A 10,686-nucleotide genomic window follows, 5' to 3' on the forward strand; every position below is an offset into this window, starting at 1 on the left:
ACATCCTCTAACTACATTTCTCTGCATTTATTCATATCTGTTGTGCACTCCGACGGACTTGGGCAAATCCAGCAGGACAATGCGTAACCCCACACGTCCATATTTGCTATTGTGTGGCTCCAGGAACGCTCTTCTGTGTTAAACACTTCTGCTGCCCACTAAGGATCACTATGCCACGGAGATTGTCTGATACCGCGATGTTTAACAACATTCCCCTGTTATTTGAAACATGTCAACAAGGCAGTCTACATTTTCCTCATATTTAAACCGATTTATTCAGAGTTATTGATACTGAAGCGTTGTGTGAAATCTGCCACGAAATCCCGTCAGTGAATACGAGAATGAGACATACTCGGTCTTCTTTTTCTTTTTGAATTGTTTCGTGATGTTGGCAGTCTATGTCCAGAATTAAGAAGCTAGAGTCACTGACCTCTTAAAGAGCCTAATAATTGTGTATTAAAATAGCTGGCATTTTTGAAAAAACCCCGCACAAATAAAACTTCACCATCAGTGAAGCAGTTGAACAACAACATTCCCACCTAGAGTAGAAATTTACCTTACATTTCCATTTGCCTCAATTCATCAACAACTGCCGTTACGTCACAAAACGTTGTCCTCGTCTCGCAGGAGACGGCGGCCCCTCCGCTCGCCGCCGCACCCCCAGCCCGCAGCGCTTCAGAGGCGCCGCACCGGAAGGGGAAGCGACGTCAGCGTCGTCGTGGCTGGCCCGCCGCCGCCCCCCGCAGTTCATCCTCCAGCAGCGGCGAGGCTCCGCGCACCAGGTGGAGGCCGCGGCGGCGCTACCGCAGGCGGAAACTACGCGCGGGTCTTCGAGGCCGGTTCGCCGCCCCCGCCGCGCCCAGCAGCTCCTCGTCCGCCTCCGGCAGCAGTTGGGAGCTGCGGCGCGGGAGGCGGAGGCCCAGCCGCCGGTGTCGCGCCTGCGTCCGCACCAGCTTGGGTGCGCGGCGGCCGGGAGTCAACAGGCAGATTCTGCGCGACGACTACAGACTCCGTGCTCGTACACAACCCTGAATAAATGGATCCCTCGGGTCCGTCTGGACACTTTGTTGTTGTTCTTGTAGTTTCAGTCAGTGGCAGACGTCACACCGAGGACCGACATTACGAATTTGTTAATCGAATCGTTCCGTGGGAATACACTGTGTTAGCGTCAGATCCCACTGGAGTTTTCTGCGCGGAAATATTAGCAGCAGCAAGCAACAGGTGTTTCACAGAGTCTCCCTCTGCAGCAGGGCACTTCGTGTTCTATACTGCAGTTCGTGCTCGTCAAACACTTCCACGCGATGATTGACGGCCATTTCCCAAAGGAGAATTCCGTGCCGAAAACTTAATGGGAGCAGCAAGGTTGCCATGGAGACAGCCCAGTGGCAGTTTGCGTCAGGCGTAGCGTCGCTGTCTGGCGGCGTCAAACTTTTCCGCTGCTGCCTGCCGCTCTGAATATTAGAGCAACCACTCACAAGTGCAGAGTGTGACACCAGTGGCAGCGTGGGCTTGAAAATTTCTCAGGAGGCACAAGTGTTGTGTGTTCCATACATTACTGTTATTGTTCCATATATTACTGGTATTTTGAATGACATCTTGTGGCAATAATGGGAACTAATCAATATCGTGATGCCTGGTGCGGCCTGAATGAATCTGGTAGTGAAATCCATGCATAATTCCCTGCAGTGGTTCCTGAAGTTAGTCTTCACAATCAGAGAGGAAAACGCGATGGGGGACCTTAATCTATAAAAGTAAAGGGGAAGAAGATATATGTAGGTGTATACAATCTGGTAACAATAGTTTCGTGGCAAGTCTTACAACTTTCTGTCTGTACTGGACAACACCGACATAATCGATGACGTGCAGACAACACAAAATATGCTAACCACAGAATAGGAAACAAGTATAGGTTACACACCTGCAGCGAGCGCTCAAGCGTCGCCTCTGCAGGCAGTGTTGAAGATCAGACCGGCACCCCCAGCTACATAGGTACAGTTTGCATTGTGATTACTGCTAATCAGTAGAGAATGATAATGGCATCATTTTCACAGCAGATGGTGACTCTGACTCACCGCTAAACTAAACTAAACTCCGCCGGAACAGGCCATGAAGGCCGAACGGTACTGACAGGCCACTGTATCATCCTCACCCCATGGGCGTCATTGGATACAAATATGGACTTCTCGTTCAAGTAGGTCCTCAGTTTGTCTCACGAGGGCTGAATCCAATTCACCACACTTCGGGTAATTTCCATGACATTTTTACATATTATGAACACAAACATTCCTCAAAAATCATTCTGTCTATAGGTAAAAACGTATTAAAGTTCCTATAGTAGATCCTCAGATTAACCCAAGCACACTAACACAACTCACTAAGGGTATTCAGTTTATACATGTGAAGGAGAAGATAAACATTCTAACAGCTGAAGATAAAAAGACAAAACACACATTTAAAAGACATTAAAAACTATGGCAACATTCATTAAAAAGGAATACTGCACTTTCACTACTGAGCTGAAGGACCTGTGTGGCATAAAAAGGTTTTAGGAAGATTATCTGTTGGATTTCTGCAGGGGGAAGTGTGAGTGTAAACATATAAGCCCTTAGGTGGTGTCTCTAAAGTTATAGTTAGCAGGGTGGATAGAAATTGGAGCGCAGTTCATTTTCGGAGAGAAGAGTCAGTTGAAGAAGCAGTGGTACAGGAGATGAGTACCAGGGTTGGTGATCAGATAGGAAATATTATGGTTACTGGAATCAACTATGCAGATAGCGTAGTACACGCAGAGGTGGAAGGTTGACGAGGTGGTGGAGGAGGCACATGGAGGAGGGGAAATGGATGCCGACAGTAAGGTGGACTGAATGCCATTCAAGGATTTGGAGGGGCTGAAAAAATGAGAGTGGGTGGACATCCATGTGAAATCTGCGTAGGAGACGATGGATTGGATCAAGGTTTTTTACATGTGGAGGATATCGGAGGAGTGCAATTCCTAAGATCAACCAGCTAGTAATAGTCTAAAAAATGGTTCAAATGGCTCTAAGCACTATGGGACTTAACGGCTGAGGTCATCAGCCCCCTAAACTTAGAACTACGTAAACCTAACTAACCTAAGGATATCACACACATCCATGCCCAAGGCAGGATTCGAACCTGCGACCAGAACAGCCTCATGGTATCAGACTGAAGGGCCTAGAACCGCTCGGCCACTGCGGCCGGTGGTAATATACTCTATTATGGGCTCTCTGTTGAATGGTTAGTATATGGGGTTTCGATGTTAGTTGGCAATCCAGTTTTAGTCCAAGGTATTTTAATGGTTACTTATTTAGATGGAACGGTTGTAAATGGTGAGGTAGAAGCAGTGGAGGCAGAAGTTGTGTGTGGTTCAACCTACAATGATTTTCTGGGTTTTGAAAGCATGGATGGCTCGATGGTTTGAAGTACAACTGTAACGAATTTTATGATATCTTCAGCAGCAGGAGGTGGCCTGAGGGAATTGTTGGGCTGAATGGGGTTATCTATGGGACTGACTGAAACAATTCGTTCACATTTGGTAGGCTGTTTGTCATTGCAATTCGCAAAGTAGGTGGGGTGTGAGACATGCAGATGTTGCAGGTGTTGCATTTGTTGCTGGTAGTAAGGAAAGCAAGAGTATGGCACCGTTCAAGAATATGAGAGGCTTTGCTACGTGGACATGTCGGTGGATTTTTACAGTCTGCAGTAAGGTGATCACTGTAATGGAGACGCTTTTGGTAGTTGTGCTACTGAGGATGGGAATTCGGTAGCTCTACCTTGTGGTGTGGAGAATCTATGGTGCAGACGGAGTCAGTAAAAGCACGCTCGAGGTAAATGAGAAAAGGTCATTATTGATGCATTTGGCTTTTTGGGCTTCTAAGTCAGGTGTTGCTCAGTTCAGATGTCACCTCTTCATTCATGATTTTGAGGTTAATCTTGTTGATCACTGTGCTCACCACGGTGATCACCAAGGTCGATCTCGAGATAATTCGTCACCGATTACTAAATTTCCGTCATTTCCGCCAGCAGCACCAGCACAGCATCTAGCTACACTTCGTCCACAACATAATGTTCTTACAACACCTCCATTTGATGATGAGCCTGCAGAGCCTTGAGAGCATGTTCATGATTGAATAAGTTGTAAAAAACGAACTGGTTGCATATTTATTACCAGACAAATCGCCAATTTAAATCACTGAGTTCAATGGCTCGCAGATCCAGTTTATGTTAACCCTCACAAGAACGATTAGAAATCGCCTGCAGAGGTTGGATGGCCTATGAACAATGTAAAATATTTATAAATTTTGTGAGCAGTCGCTTAAAAATTACGATGCTAGCCTGAGTAACAGATTACTTTCTTTTTACTGTGATGATGACTGGAATTTAACGAACCATCAAACGCTAGAAATTATCGTAATATTTCGAGCTCAAAAGCCTTTCACGCTGCCTCCCTTTCCTGTTCCAATCACAAATGGAGCGAGGGGAGAAAGATTATGAGCTTTTTCACATTAAGTGTTTTCTGTCAAGTACCTTCAGCTCTGATATAAGGAACACGCCGGGTATCTATGCAGTGCTCATAGATAAGCCTCGTCAGACAAGTGCTGTTCTGCTCTGCTGATTTTTACTTTAAAATAACGACTTAAGGACCGCTGGAGCAATTAAATCGTTACCTCATGTGCGTTGTGGATTCTGAATTCTCGTCTTGTGTGCAAACCTTCAATTCAAAAGGAAAAATTTTAATTTGAATATGTATCGGTGAAGAACGACCTGCTGGTTTAAAAATCATGTTTCAACCCTATCAACCTATCAATGATGACTCTAGGAACATACTAGAACTCTTGCATATGGCCCCCCTAGGGTCTCTGAAGACAAGATTAGATAAATTGCAGCACACGCAGGTGCATTTACAAACTCATTCTCCTGCGCTCCATATGTGAATGGAACGGTAAAAAGCCCTAATAAGTGGTACAATGGGATGTATCTGCCATGCAACTCACAATGGTTCGCAGAGTATAGATGTAGATGTAGACACATTCACATTGACTTGCTAGGAAGCCATTTCACAATGCCAGCAAACATAATGTGCTAAAACAGAGAGCCAAAGATATGATGAAGCTCAATACAAAACCAATTACAGGGGAAAAAACCTCACGAATTAACAATTAGCAAGTACTCATTATGAGTAAACTGATATTAAAATGTAGAAGGGCACTTATATCACAATCTAAAGCAAAATACATTTATGCACACTAAGTATTTAAAACAACGCGTTGCCTGCCAGCATTTATGTCGCCACTCAGTGTCTCTGTCATAGGGGTACTTATATAAGTGTAACTACGTGTTTCTCTCAACAACACATTAAATATCGTATCCTCAAGAAAAGTATATGCAGGTTTCTTACAACAAAAATTCATGTTGTAAGGTTAGGAGATAATGGAGTTTTTGAATAGTATTGCAAATACTTGCCAATTTTGTACATACAGTACATTTTACAGATAAAAAATGTGAACAATTTCTCGAATTGCCTGCTACCATTTGCTGGAACTAAATCACAAGTGAGACTGTTAAATCTCTAGCATGTGTTGAGGGATGAATTATTCAGAGTTGTGGGGTATCGTCGAATGAAGATTTTGAATCTTGTGCTGCTTTTGTAATTCCTTGCTCCATACACTTTTACAGTGGGGCAATGTCTACAACTAAAAGTATGTGAATAATCCTCGATCTCGCATAGACCGATCGAAAGTTTTTACCTAAATACAACGTGTTGGATGGTGCAGACTGGTGCAAATTGTAGACGTACAGCACTTTTATGCTTCGGGCCCAGAGTTCTAGACATACAGAGTATATAGATCACTGATACAGAAACACAGTTAACCTCTTCTACCTGTTGAAAACACGGGACTGTAGGGTAGTTCTGTAGAGGTTATCTTACCGCATCCGTTTCAGTGTTGCTCTTTCCGACATTTCAACATACTTGTATCTGACCTCATCCCAGATATTCTTCTCTTAATATGCACTGCTCCAAACGTTTCGGACCAAAGCTATACGGAGGATAGAGGAGACTATACCGAGTATTCTGAGATGATGGACCGACTACCGTCTGTTAGAAATGAATAATTTAGCCAGTACGAGACTGCAATGAGCAACGGGTGTGAGGTGAAGCACGCACCTGCACGGACGGCATGTTGGAGGATGGGGAACGCTGGTAGTGAGGATCCCACCTGAGGTGGTCTGTCCCTTTGCTAGTCGTGATACTATCTTCCACTGGTTATGTACTCTCTTCGTTAATACTGTACAGTCTCAATAATCGAAAGCCCCTCTGTCTTGAATTAGTTACAGAGACATGCTCGTACATTCAGGACATGATAAGCATAGTACACTTCTTTCAGAGATGCCGACATTTAATTACAATTTCTCGAAGATTCTTTCTGATAATTTAAATTACCGTGTTTAGCGACTGGACTGCTTTATCTGCTTAGATGAGCTTTCTAATAAACTTTTTTCGTTGGGTAACAATAGCCTTTCGCTGCGAGTGAAAACAATAACACGTCAACTTGATAAAATTCGATCGGCTACAGATATTCTTTAGCAGTTCGGCTACGTAATGTTAAAAGTACGCTTGAAGACATCGATTACTTGAATGACCATCAAGATCAATTTTGAAGTCACGCAATTGGACGAAACTATTACACTCATTGTTCAGAGCGTGTCACTTTAAAGAAAGTTAACGTTTTCAACAGTGTAACACTTCCCAAACTCTGATTGAGCCACTTTTCACAACCTGGAAACCCTCTTGCTATTTTTTCCATCGTGCATTAATTTACAAAATTATCTTGTTCATTAATAATTTCATAATTTGTTTCCATAATCAGCACGAGATTAAAGTAGATGCAGCCTTCCGACACAGTATCAGTTAGATGCTCTTCAAAATTATCTTGTAAGAAGACCAACTTCAAGAAGTTCATTATGGTTGGCTAATCAGTAGACGTGGATGGCGCACTTGTAGTCAACATTCAGTTAATTTTACAATACAAATGTCATACAAGTTGAAGACCTTACGTAGAACCAATACATGTTTATATAGGACGTTCAGAAATGTCTGTTACAACTTCTAGGATTTGTAGACGGGAGTGAATAGGAACCCGCGTCCGAAAACTTACCATAACCGTTCTACGACAATGACAATGACCTCTGAGGTTTTCTCTTTACCTCAGCAAATGTGGATGATTTACAAACGTGAATTGAAACTGCCGTACGACGGAAAAGGGAGGTTTGTGGACACGGGATTCTATTCAAAGTATTATCTACTCACTCCGTTGTACAAGTCCTAAAAGTTAGTAACAGGAATTTCCAAACACCCAGTATATTCATTTAAATTTTTAACAAAGTGCAGAGATGTTTTTCCGTTGAGAAACTGCATCTCTTGTCTGTTAATAGCATCTTGCATGCCGAGAATGATCGTTTCACATCAACAGATGTCAGCAGAGCACATTTAAATGACGGCATTAGGCACAATGGGACTGCACACTCATGTTCTGTTGATTTACGTCATAAGATGTCAGCCACTGAGCAGAGTGTGGTTAGTCCAGGTTTTTTTTGTAGCACTGTCTTTAGTTTTTCACTAACTTTCATACCAATAGAAACTGTGACCAAGTTGGTTTTTTCTGTCACCTCTTCCATCAATCGCAGTTGCGTGAGACTGTACATTGTAGAGTCTAGAGCTGTTATAACAGAGACCAAAAATACATAATGAAATTTTATTTACACAACGCCGTTGGAAAATGTTGGGTCCTTTGGTAGATGTTTAGCTGAAGTAATGCTCATTGCCTCCACCCATAATTTAAGAAATGTTCTTAATGTCTTCCAAATCCTCGCGGTAATATTCCATGGATTCTAGCCACATTCCCCACCAAGTAGGTATGGGTTATGGTGGAAGTGGTACGTTGGGAAGCTCCTCTCGAAATAATTGGATTCTTGTAGGTGCTTTAATAAAAATCTTCTTGATGGTTGAGCCTATCTTATTTACGTGACGGTATGTGGCCTCAAAGCTCCATCTTGGGACTGTTGGTTTATCTTACATACATTAAACACCTCTTGCGTATTACATTGCCAAACGCTAAGTTTGTTTTGTTGCAGATATCACAAACATTGCAATAAATAGCAAGTCAAGTACAGATTTAGAAATTGCTTTTAATCAAATTTTCACTGACATTGATAAATGGTATGAAGGTAATTCACTGTCCCTTAACTGTGAAAAGACCCACTATATGCAGTTAAGAACACGCCAGAGAATTAAAAAAAAAAGGCTCTGAGCAATACGGGACTTAATTTCTGAGGTCATCAGTCCCCCAGAACTTAGAACTACTTAAACCTAACCAACCTAAGGACATCACAAACATTCATGCCTGTGCCACTGAACTCGCATTCGGGAGGCCGACGGTTCAATCCCGCGTCCGGCCATCCACATTTAGGTTTTCCGTGATTTCCCTAAATCACTCCAGGCAAATGCCGGGATGGTTTCTTTGAAAGGGCACGGCCGACTACCTTCTCTGTCCTTCCATAATCTGATGAGATGAGACCGATGACCTCGCTGTTTGGTCTCTTCCCCCAAACAACCCAACCCTCATGCCTGTGCCCGAGGCAGGATTCGAACCTGCGACTGCAGCCCCTAGAGCCACTCGTCCACTCCGGGCGGCAAAGATTTCATTCCATTGTGTGTACAACATATGAAGACATGCAGTTCGAAGAGGTTGACACAGTTGAATTTCTGCGATTACAGCTCCATAATATTTTCAGTTGGGAAGGGCGCAATACAGAATTTCTAAACAAGTCTTACGAGTATTTGCAGTGCAAAAGATGTCAGACATAGTTGACATAGAAGCAACAGAAAAAAAACCTTGTATACTTTGCTTATTTTCATTCTACTATATCGTATGGGATTATATTCTGGGGTAACTCAGCAAACCAAGCAAAAGCTCTTAGAGTATCAATGCGTGCAATAAGACTCATTTGTGGTGTAAGTACGAGAAACCTGTTGGTGGAACAGGTTATTCTAACCACTCTTTCTCGGTATATTTAATCCTTATTGAAATTTGTTGCCGGCCGCTGTGGCCGAGTGGTTCTAGGCGCTTCATCCCGGGAATCGCGCTGCTGCTACGGTCGGAGGTTCGAATCCTGCCTCGGGCAGGATTACATTATGCAATTCAGTGAAACATGGCCTGGGAAGATGTTACATTTTGGAACACAAACACATTTAATGGATGTCAGTGGAATATATTATATTGTGACAGGTTAGTAAATGTTTTTTGGAGGAATGGCGAGAAAGAGAGAGAGAGGGCACATCCCAATCTTTTACAGGGAAGTGCATGTTACATGCTTTGTGTTGTGTCAGGTCTCATTTTTGTACGTACGCTGCACTCGGTTTTTGTGGAGTGCGAGAGGGGTACGGTTAGTAGTCGTTTTGAATCGCATAAAAAAAAAAAAAAACACGTGCCGAAACCCGGGATCGAACCAGGGACCTTTAGATCTTCAGTCTAACACTCTCGCAACTGAGCTATTTCGGCCGACGAGAACTTCAACCGATATCAGTGCTGACGCTGGGGCCGCCTCGCAACCGCACTTGATGACGTAAGCAGTAACCACTACGAGGCCTACGAAAAAGGAAGGCCGCGGCGCGTCCTTCACGGAAGTAGGCCTGCGGTCGCTCAACTCAGCAGACAAATTACGTTTCTACACCTATGAACTGGTAACTATGTGTGTGCTTACGTTAGTGCCAATGACGAAGGTATATTCAACTCCACAGTTTGATTCCCAGCGAGGTTGGGGATTTTCTCTGTTAGCATCATCATCATCATCTAACACCACAGTCAGTCTGAGAGCAATCAGTGTACACAGAGGTACTATCATGAAGTTCCATGTAAAGATCGTGGAACTGAAGGTGATAGAGTGAGGCTGGAGTAGTGTTCTTAGGAAGCGAATGAAGACCAAGGTGAACATGGACCAGTGCACAAAGCCAAGGTGGTGAAGGTTTCACATCCACTGGGAAAGTTTAGGGTAACGTGAAGTTAAGCTGCCAGAGAGAGAGCCGAAAACGAACTCCAAGAGGTTACAGAGAAGAGGGATGTGCCCCAAACTGGCGATCAGAGGAGACATCGAAGATGATCATACATTGGATGGCCATGCACGGCAGACAAATGGCATGCTTATCTGCTGAGGAGAAAGTCATGGCAGAAGCACGGTCGTGGTTCAGTAGCTTCTGCATACAGACTTTCAGTCAGGGTAGTATAAAAGGTGCTGGTGGCCAAACAGATGCCACGATGGTGGATAGTATTGAGACAGTGTAAGAGACGGACATGCACTTGCATAAACGAAATACATAGCGTAATTTCTAACTGACAACGCACAAGTACAAACGGAGGAGGGTGGTGCAATCTCACCCAGAAAGTAGCACTGAGGACATGCAGGACACTGAGGGATCACATACCTTGGGCTGCCAGGTAAGACATGTGAGAGGACCAATAAAGTTTCCTATCGAGCATAAGCCCCAGGAATTTCGTAGTTTTAATGAACAAAAGTGCAACAGGTTCAAGATGTAAAGGCAGTGGAAGAAACCAAATGCGCCGCCGGCAAATCATACTAATTGTTTTGTCAGTGGAAAAACGAAAGATATTGTAC

The 10,686-nt window shown here is 43.6% G+C and overlaps 1 non-coding gene across 1 annotated transcript; it reads right to left on the bottom strand.

Annotated features, from left to right (window-relative positions):
• Positions 1-9,502: 9,502 nt before the first annotated feature.
• On the bottom strand, positions 9,503-9,575 carry Trnaf-gaa (transfer RNA phenylalanine (anticodon GAA)). Its single transcript has one exon. It is a non-coding gene; the product is annotated as a tRNA-Phe (tRNA).
• Between the last annotated feature and the right edge of the window lie 1,111 nt (positions 9,576-10,686).

This window comes from Schistocerca gregaria, chromosome 6 (genome assembly GCF_023897955.1).
Source record: "Schistocerca gregaria isolate iqSchGreg1 chromosome 6, iqSchGreg1.2, whole genome shotgun sequence".
In the NCBI taxonomy this organism is placed as follows: Eukaryota; Metazoa; Arthropoda; class Insecta; order Orthoptera; family Acrididae; genus Schistocerca; species Schistocerca gregaria.